This window comes from Oryctolagus cuniculus, chromosome 14 (genome assembly GCF_051225735.1).
Source record: "Oryctolagus cuniculus isolate XC-2025 breed Fujian yellow rabbit chromosome 14, ASM5122573v1, whole genome shotgun sequence".
NCBI lineage: Eukaryota > Metazoa > Chordata > Mammalia > Lagomorpha > Leporidae > Oryctolagus > Oryctolagus cuniculus.
In genome coordinates this window covers 22,889,888-22,900,412 of record NC_142880.1, presented here as the reverse complement: position 1 = coordinate 22,900,412, position 10,525 = coordinate 22,889,888, and the positions used below count along the sequence as shown (strand labels likewise).

At 42.3% G+C, this 10,525-nt stretch overlaps 1 long non-coding RNA gene across 3 annotated transcripts in view; it reads left to right on the top strand.

Moving 5' to 3' along the window:
* The window catches only part of LOC127492774 (uncharacterized), a 94,228-nt gene that overhangs the window by 51,740 nt on the left and 31,963 nt on the right, over nucleotides 1-10,525 (top strand). For all 3 annotated transcript variants that reach the window (XR_016220556.1, XR_007922529.3, XR_007922531.3), the window contains one exon: nucleotides 20-134. This is a non-coding gene — a long non-coding RNA (uncharacterized LOC127492774). The remainder of the gene's footprint in view (nucleotides 1-19; nucleotides 135-10,525) is intronic.

The following is a 10,525-nucleotide window of genomic DNA, read 5'->3' as shown; positions in this document are numbered from 1 at the left end:
TCCTTTGCATGTCCTTCAGGCCTCATCAGAGAACAAAGTTCCAAGTGACTTCAAAGGGTTTTCTACACTCAGAGCAGCTCTATGGGGCATGGAGAAAGAAGAGAAATGAACCGACACCAAAGGTGCAATGAAAGGTAAAAATCTCAGCATCACCACTGCTCTTGGGCTCAGCAGCAGCTAAATGACTGCACCTGGATATATGAATCTCATAAGTTCATGAAGAAAACGATGGTAGGCATTTAACGCAGAAAATAAACCCGAGTTCATTCACTGGGGCAGGGATTATTTTTCCTAAGAAAAGTAGCAAATATTTCATTATTACTGTGGAAACATGCCAGTTTTCATGTTTAGAGAAGGAAATAAATAAATGAAGTATAAAATGCCAAGGCAGTATATCAAGCTAGCTCACAGAAGATGCTCCATCTATGCTAGTTTGATAAAAACAGAAACAGCCCCCCTCACGCTCCAACACGGTTTTAATACTTATATTTACAGAGGTATGAGTTCTAGGGTTTATGAAGAATTAAAGGCAAACTGAGAAACATTTAAAAGATGTGCTATATATCCATTTGTACCAGCCTCTCTCTTTTCTGAAAATTGGCTTTGCGAAAGGGAAGAAAGAATAGGCACAAAATGAAGAATGGACTTAGGTCCTCTGCTTTAGAGAGGAAAATTGAAAATGTGACCTAGAGTTTACATGCATGCCAGTGTTAAAAAGAACACAATATCTGACAACGAAGTGATTTATAATTTCATGTAGATGATATGTGCGATTGATAACAAATTAACAGAAGCTTGATTTCGGGAACTTAATTATTTGAGTAATGTTGATTTGATATTGACTGATTTGAAATTTATTCTCTCCCAATTAAGAAAAATTAGGCTTTTCATCTCTACCAATTCAAATATTTGCACTTCTGGATTTCTCAGTTCTCCCATTATTTGCCTGAGGGTTCCTTCCTCATCAGTATGGTTAGTGTTCCCACTGAGAATGACATGGAACTAGGAATCATTCTAAATCCCCTGAAACAGGAACAAGTTTTCCTTCTGCTTTGTGATTGGATATCTGCTGCCCAGGAATACTTGAGAGCAGTCAACACTTCATTCTTCATGCTCATCCTCTACAAAGTTCCCTGCTGGAATGTCACTTGTTCTGGGATGTGTCTTAACAACATTGACAATGAAGACTGATATTTATGTAAATCAATAAAACACACTGTCGCTCCCCCTCTTCGTGGAGGAACGACACAGGACCCTGCGCTGTTCTTTCGTCTGCTCGGCCCTCCCCGGGTTTGCTGCTGGTTCTTCCCGGGTTGGCTACTGTCCCTTCCACCTCCGTGGAAGGGCAGTTCCCCCTGGCCACATTCCCCACTTCCGCAGGGGAGTGGCACACCGCCGGCCGGCTCTTCTCGGGGGCTGCACAGGTGTTCCTTCAGCTAGATGTTCCCCTTAGATGTTCCTCTTAGATGTTCCCTGGTGCATGCCGTCTCTCTCCTCCTTTATAGTCCTCCTCTGCCAATCCCAACTCGGCTGCCCACACGCCGAGTACGCTGCTCTCCAATCAGGAGCAAGTCCTACAGTTTATTGGTTGAACTGGAGGCAGCTGTGCGGAAGCTGTTTACTTCTCTCCCAGCGCCATGTTGTGGGAGAGCAGATGCATAGAATAAGTCTTAATTCCAGTAACTTAGTCTAGTCCGAGTTGCTCCCCACAACACTGAAATTATTATTTCTTCAGTCATTTCTAAAATGATTGTTTATATAGTAAAATTAGATGGACATGTTCTCTTAAAACCACCATGTTCCCAAGGTCTTTGTCAATATCAACTTGCTTCCTCTACATTGTTTTAGAACCATTCTGTTCATTTTATGTATCTTGCATTCTACTTCTATCCCCATTAACAGGCTCCACTTTAACAAGAGATTTAGATATTACCAGCCTCTGAGAATAAAATTACATGATTAGAAGAAAAGATTTGCAATGGATTTCCTCCTTCAGAATATTAACTTTTTGCCTTAATTTCTGGGATGTGCCTCCTGGATATTGCTAAGTGTACTAGTGTTCTTTGTCTCTGACCATTTTCCAGATGTCCAGCAACTCAGCTGTGTTCTCATGACAGCGGTTGCTGCTAGCATCTTCTTCACCCTTCACTATTTTGTATTTAAAAATATGCTTATTTGAACAGCAGAGTGATGGGATGTGTGTGTGTGTGTGTGTGTGTGTAGAGAAAGGGAGAGAGAGAAAGAGAAAGAGGAGAGAGGAGAGAGAGTAAGAGATGGGGCTTTCATCTAGTGGTTCATTTCCCAAATGCCTGCAACAGCCAGGCTAAATCTGGGACCTAGAAACTCCACCTTCATCTTCTATATGGGTGGAGCAGGGAGCCATGTACTTGAACCATCAACTATTGCTCTCCCAGGTGCATTATTAGAAGCTGGATCTGAAGTGGCCCAGCTGAGATTCAAACCAGAACTGTCATAAAGGATGCAGGTGTCACAAGTGGGCGTTGAACCCATTGTTCCACAAAGCTATTCCCTCAACCTTCACTTCTTGAAACTTCCTTCTCTCCAGTTTCTGATCCACTTGTTTGAGAACATATGCTTTCTTTTTTTTCAAAAAGATTTATTTTATTTATGTGAAAGAGTTACAGAGAGAGGTAGAGACAGAGAGAGCGGTCTCCCATCCGCTCCCATCCACTCATCAGATGGCCGCAATGGCTGGAGCTGTGCCAATCTGAAGCCAAGAGCCAGGAGCTTCTTCCAGGTCTCCCACGTGGGTGCAGGGGCCCAAGCACTTGGGCCATCTTCTACTGCTTTCCCAGGCACATTAGCAGAGAGCTGGATCAGAAGAGGAGCAGCCAAGACTAGAACCAGCGCTCATATGGGATGCCGGCGCTTCAGGCCAGGGCTTTAACTCACTGTGCCACAGCGCTGGCCCCAGAAAATATGCTTTCACAGCTCAGCATTTGACTCAAAATCCATATCACCAGTTCTGATCCCTCTGGTCTATGTTCCATTATTTCTGCTTGAATAACCTACTTTCACTGTGAAATTTAGTGTCTGAAACTTTGAAGAGGCAGTGCTAAACATGCGGCCTAAGGACAACATATTTGATGAGAAGAGAATTTTAAGTTGAAAACACTGAAATTGTTTTCCAGTCTTGTTTTCTAATAAATAAATCCAAGAAAAAAGAAGCGCACAAAAAGAAGGGGAAATGAAAGAAAGGAAGAAGGAAGGGAGATTTGAGGAAAGGAAAGGAAAGGAAAAAGAGGCAGAGGAAGAGAAAGAAGGAAGGTGGGAGCAGTGTTGTAATTGTAAGGTCACTGTGAGGATAAGGCAACAGCCATTCAGGTGCCTCAGCAGCAACAAGAGTCAAGCAATCGCATTGGCTTGTGTTTTTCAGACGTCCTTTGTTAGCAGTCTTGGCACAATTATTGACAACATTAGTGGGGTTATCAATACATTCAAAACAAATTAACAAAAACAGCTCCTTCCACAGAGGCTAGCAAACATTTCAATGATCTATGTCAGAAAACATAGTAGTTTTAAAAACTGGTAGTGCCAGCACCGTAGCTCACTAGGCTAATTCTCCACCTGCGGCGCCAGCACCCTGGGTTCTAGTCCTAGTCGGGGCACGGGATTCTGTTCCGGTTGCTCCTCTTCCAGTCCAGCTCTCTGCTGTGGCCCGGGGGGTGCAGTGGAGGATGGCCCAATTCCTTGGGCCCCGCACCTGCAATGGAGACCAGGAGGAAGCACCTGGCTCCTGGCTTCGGATCAGCACAGTATGCCAGCTGCAGCGGCCACTTAGGGGGTGAACCAACAGAAAAGGAAGACCTTTCTCTCTGTCTGTCTGTCTGTCTGTCTCTCTCTCTCTCTCACTGTCTAACTCTGCCTGTCAAAAAAAAAAAAAAAAAAGCTGGTAGTGATCTCAGAAATGACCCCCTAAAATCTATATAAAAATATGGCCCCTTAAAGTTCCCCAGAAGTCCCATTTGGGGTGCCACATATGTTACCGGAATTTGGGATGCCATACAATGTCACCATACACTTATTAATAATTCCCCAATATTAATAAGCCCTAGAGGGTTCTTGCCTAATATTTAAAGAAGAATTCTAAATACCCGCATCAATAAGCGAGGCAGCATGGTACATTTTAGGCTTTTATTTAGTGAGAAAGATGCATAGGAGAGTGAGAGCTTTATCTAAGAGAAGAGGGGTAAATCTGATTCATACTGAGTGCCAGTAACTAGCCACGTGGAGGAACATCTAGGCCAGAAAGCCTAGGGTGTTTGGCTACAGCCAGCCCCCTCTTTGCAAGAAACCAGGAAAAATAAGAGAGTAGACACACCGTGGTACGTGTCCCATGTCCCAGGCTTTTAACCCACTTCCAAAAGGGAGTGGTTAATTAACTTGATTGGCTGGTGGGCACCCAGGTGTGGCCAGGTAGGAGCATGAGGTCACACAGGGGCGTGGTGAAGGTGTGGTCTTCCACAAACCTAATTGATTTTAACCTGAATGCCTGCCTAACTCATTAGCAACTGAAGAAAATGATAGAGGTCCTGTGACATAATTAGCAATAGATTTTGGAGCACAAAACCCTCTAGGAACTTGCAGAACTGGGAAGAAACTGAAAGACACAGGGGGAGTGCCTGTAAAATGTGTAGGAATAGAGTGGAAAGGATACCACATTGTAGGACTTACTGTGTCTCCATATTTGCTTCTTATCCAGTGTACCTTGGGAGACACAAGCTACGTGAAATTCTGATAGCTGTGTAGTCTTTCATTCTTGGTTTTCTTGCTGTGATGGGACATAGATACTCAGCAGGATTTAATTTCTCTGGGAAGAACAAGTGTCTCAAGTTGTTAATTTATTCATCTAAGTTCCTCACGGTGGGTGATCTTTGCTTCATGTTGTAATGGTTAATATGAGTCATTTCCTCATGGTCTTCACCTAAAATTGCTGTCCTTAACACTGATATTCCTTCTTAACTCCCCCAAGTCTGTATGACACAATCATTTTAGTATTCCAGGCTAAAATTTTTAGAATCAGTTGTGGCTATCTAATGTGAATTTGCACTCACATGTAGGAAACTCAGGATATGTCAGTGTTCTACCTGATAACCATCCTTCCTCTAAGGTGGGGAGATGCCAGCCAGGCTTCCTCCTGTCTGATAACTTCAGAGGGAAAACTCAGAAAGGAATTTTTCGTATTTACATCCAAAAAGTCCTTTGTTCCAGGAGGAGAAGAGATGGGAAGAAAACTCATCCCCTTAAAGACCCCTGGCCTCAATGGGACTGCGCACTCAGCCCTCTGCCTCTCTGCTGAGCCACCCACCTGGCCTGCCCAGGTGTATTCTCTCCACTCAATCACATAACCTCGCTCTCCCCCAGTCTGAGCAACTGGGCATTCTCTCTCAGGACCTGTCTGGAGAGATGCCTATCTGTGGGGAGCAACTGAGACTAGACTAAGTTACTGGAATTAAGACTTATTCTATGCATCTGCTCTCCCACAATATGGCGCTGGGGAGGAGTAAACTTCTACGAAGCTGCCTTTCTCCAATTTGACTAATGAGCTGCAGGAGCTGATCCTGCTCCTGATTGGAGGAGAGCAGCGTACTCGGCGTGTGGGTAGCAGAGTTGGGATTGGTGGAAGAGGACTATAAAGGAGGAGAGAGACAACACGCACCAGGAACATCTGAAGGAACACCTGAGGAACATCTGAGCAGCCCACGAGAGAGCCGGCCGCGGTGTGCCGCTCCTCCGCGGAAGCGGGGAAAGTGGCAGGGGGTGCCGCCCCTCCACGGAGGTGGAGGGGCCGGCAGCCAACCCAGGAAGGACCAGCAGCAAACTCGGGAAGGGCCGAGCAGACAAAAGAACAGCGCAGGGTCCTGCGTTGTTCCTCCGCGAATGAGGAGCGACACCTATCCGTTCTTATGGATGTCCCTTCCCTAATAAACCTTGCTATTTTGCTTTCCACTACTCTCTGTCTCACACCTGAATGCTTTCTTGTGCAGAGACAGGAACCCTTGCCTTCTCCAGTAACATGTCCACTGCCATTTAATGAGACAACTGCTGTGCAAGCTTCATAGTAGTTATAGAAATTCTGATGCACAGTTTACAACCTCTGATGATTGCCTACAACGTTGTCCTTACCAATATCAAACTCCCTTACAAAGTTTAGTCCATGTAGAATTTAATGAAATTCAAATGTCATGGTTTTGTTTTGATTTTGTATAACCAATCTTCAATCTACTTTTCCAAATTTTATTTTCTAATGAAACCAACTATTGTTAACATAAAAACACCTTATGTTTTAGCTCTCAATATCAAAATACTGTCACTACTTTTGAAGCATATTCTCACATTTAGTTTGTTTTTGGTATTATTACCGGTGAATGGCAGGGTTCTTGTCTTCGCGCAAGAAAGAATTCAGGCATGAGACAGAGAGTAGTGGAAAAGTAAAATAGCAAGGTTTATTAGGGAAGGGACATCCGTAAGAATGGATGGGCACCTCTCCAGAAAGGACCTGAGAGAGTGCTCAGTCGCTCAGATTGGGGTGGGGGTGGGGGCTATGTTACATGGTTGAATGGAAAGATTGCACCTGACCAGGTCAGGCGGGTGGCTCAGCAGAGAGGCAGAGTGCTGAGCGCGCAGTCCAGTTGAAGCCAGGGGTTTTTAAGGAGATGGGTCTTTGTCTTCACACATCTCCACCTGAAACAAAGGATTTTATGGATGTAAATATTAACAAGCTCCTGAGTTTTCCCTTGAAGGTATCAGACAGGAGGAAGACTAGCTGGCCCATCCTGGGTTTAGAGGAAGGGTGAGCTGAGCGGGGACCCCCTAGAGAATGGGGATCCAGAGCAGGGTGTTTGAAATGCAGATACTGGGCTGCATCTGGGAGATTGTGGAAGATTTGTCAGGCAGAAGGGGTGGGGACCTCCACCTGGCAGGTTATCAGGTAGAAGGAGGCAGGGCAGAATGTGAATTCTGGGCTGCCCCTGAAACATTATCAGGATGACTTTGAGATTCAGATGCATATGCTGGACATAGATGTCTTCTCTTTAGGCCTGTTACACACACATAAGCTCATATCTGACTTCCTACCTAACAGTACTATATTGGGAAATGTGCTGATTCTTTTAAAAAATACTGTAACATGTTAAATTCATTGCTTTTAATCCATAGAGAATATTTTTCTTCCTCACTATGCAATCAAGCAATTGCTGTTTTATTGACAGGTAATACCTAACATGTCAAACACCAAATTCATTATTTTCAGCCAGCCTATTCCTTGTTTCCCAAATACTCCAAATTTCTCAAATAATATACTCTTTCTCTTTCAGATAACTTGATGGATAATGGTCTTCTGTGGAGATTTTAAAATGAGAAATTTCATATATTTATAAAATGTAACTTATATAGTATAGAGACGTAAGAAAATCCCCATTGTTTCCACTGAACATTAGTTAATGATATCTGGTCTCTAAATGGACATAAGAATCTGTCTCTTTAAGTAGCAGTATGTATACATGAGATTGCCAATTCTACCAAGTGGTGACTGAAAACAAGTAGTTTAACAATATTGGTTTTCTGTTCTCTCAGTTGTAAAATCAAGTGTTGAAGCATATCTCAGAGTTCTTTTTAGCTTTGAAACTGCCATCATTAGTCCAGTGGGTGGTGGGATGTCTATGAGGTTCATTCATTCTATAGCGGAGCAATCATACATAACCAATAAAGGACATGTTGCACCCCCTCAACCCCCCACCCCCATTTCTTCCCTTTTGTTGAGTGCCTAACCAGACCTTTCTCAACTCCTTGCAATGCAAATGGAAAGCAGATAAGTTGCACAAGGCAGCTATGAAACAGATAAGAGGAAAGTTCCCTGAGGCTTCAAACAGCCCCTAACCTTCCACCAGCTGCCTTCTACCCCACCACACACACACCTCCTCACCCCCCAACCTAGTGGCAAATTCCCTACTTAACTGGATAAAAAACAGTCCATCACCTGTCTGGCCTCTGTCTCCTTTTTCCATCTCTCCTTTTCTGGGGGTACAAAAGGCCGGAACCCCAAGCTATTCTATACCTAATAATCAATATTTTGATTTCTAGTAATGATACTGTCCACAAATGCTGGTTTATCTTACAAGATTTTTTGCCACCTTGCATCTAAATTTTATATTGCTAAATTGAGAAAATAGCAACTTTAATCATAGTACTCTGAGATCCACTTACACTATTTATTATATAAATGCTGAGAATTATAATTAGCATTTCTCTTCAATAGCATTTGAATTTTCTCTGAATTCAGTCTCCTTTCTACTAGTGTGGAATAGGAGAACCATTTTATTCTCTGAAAATAGAATGCATTTAGAAATGGGGAGAGAAACTGTTCTCCTCTGGCAAGATCCCCCGGGCTAAGATCCCAGCTTCATTTGTCTCCATTGTTTAGTGCTAATTTGGTTCAGCTTTGTTTGCTGCCAGTACAGTGTCATTTGAAATCCAGAAAACACAAAAAGAAATTACACCCTAGTAATTCAATGTATTTGGCACTTGGGAAATTCTAGACTCCTGGAAGCTTGATAAACTATTTCTATTTATGATATAACTAGTGGAAAAATAGCATTTTAATATAAAAATATTGAGTATATTTCTGTGACATCTCCCATGTAATGCTAAATGCTATGCGTACCTAACTCAAATTCATAGCTATCCTTTTTTTAGTCTTCTCATGTGGAATTCTGAAAAATAAGGAAAATCTGCCAAATCTATGCTTACACAGAAGAAATGATTCTATTTTTATAAGTAGCTATTGAAATTGAAATATATAAGCACATAATTATTTTGGCATGGATTCTACAATAGATTTCCATGGAAAACATATAAAAGGATATACTATTAGTAAAATTATCTTCTGCACATAATTGATGTATAAAAAAAAAGTTATTATAGTGGTGTTTCCACTAATGAGCTGTTTGGTTTACTACCAGATAAGAATAAGATTCTGTTTGGGGCTTTTATTTCAGTTGCATGCAATTTCTTTCAGTGTTGGATTCATTTTTAAAAAGTTTCTTGAAGAATAAACATTTTTTGAAGAAACTCTACCATTTAGATACATTTTTTCTGATACTATATTTGTTCATGATAATGTGATATTAGTACAAAGAGAATACATTTGATGTAGTTCATAGATATAATTTTAAATATATATATTATATATATACATATTCCCTCTCTCTCTTTTTCTCTATTTCTTCTTTCTTTCTTTCTTTTTATTTTTTTTAATTTAACTTTTTTTTTTTTTTGACAGGCAGAGTGGACAGTGAGAGAGAAAGACAGAGAGAAAGGTCTTCCTTTGCCGTTGGTTCACCCTCCAATGGCCGCCGTGGCTGACACGCTGCGGCCGGCTCACCACACTGATCCGATGGCAGGAGCCAGGTACTTATCCTGGTCTCCCATAGGGTGCAGGGCCCAAGGACTTGGGCCATCCTCCACTGCACTCCCTGGCCACAGCAGAGAGCTGACCTGGAAGAGGGGCACCCGGGACAGAATCCAGCGCCCCGACTGGGACTAGAACCTGGTGTGCCGGCGCCACAAGGCGGAGGATTAGCCTAGTGAGCCACGGCGCAGGTCTTTCTTTCTTTCTTTCTTTCTTTCTTTCTTTCTTTCTTTCTTTCTTTCTTTCTTTCTTTCTTTCTTTCCTTCCTTCCTTCCTTCCTTCCTTCCTTCCTTCCTTCCTTCCTTCCTTCCTTCCTTCCTTCCTTCCTTCCCTCTTTCTTTCTTTCTTTCTTTCTTTCTTTCTTTCTTTCTTTCTTTCTTTCTTTCTTTCTTTCTTTCTTTCTTTCCAGCTGTCTTTCTTTCCAGCTGTCTTTCTTTCCAGCTGTCTTTCTTTCCAGCTGTCTTTCTTTCCAGCTGTCTTTCTTAATAATGTATTTTTAATTAACATTTTGAAGAGACAGCAATCCCATATGGGTACCAATTCCTGTCCCATCTGCTTCGCTTCTGGGCACCAATTCCTGTTCTGTCTACTTCACTTCTGGTAGAGCTCCCTGTAATGCTCTGGGAAAGCAGCCAAAAATGGCCCAAGTGCTTGGGACCCTTTCTTCACACATGGGAGACCTGGATGAAGCTATTGACTTCTGGCTCCTGGCTGCAGCCTGGCCCAGTTCTGGCCATTGCCGGGAGTAAACCAGCAAATGGAACATCCTCTCTCTGTCTCTCTCTCTCTCTCTTTCTGTAACTCTGACTTCCCAATGATAAAGAAGTAGATCTTTTTTTTTTTTTTTTAAATAGCATATCCAAGCTATGGAAGATATGAAGATACAAAAGGGAATTCTCATTTTGATCTATTAATTGAACATTATTAGGTACAAAGACATCATGCTTTGTTAGAACAAAGAAATTTTTAAAATATACATCTTTTAGGAAGTCAGATATGAGCTTATGTGTGTGCGACAAAGGCTTAAAGAGTTAACATCTAGGTCCAGCATATGCATCTCAAAGCCACCCCTATAACCTTCCAGTAAAATTATCC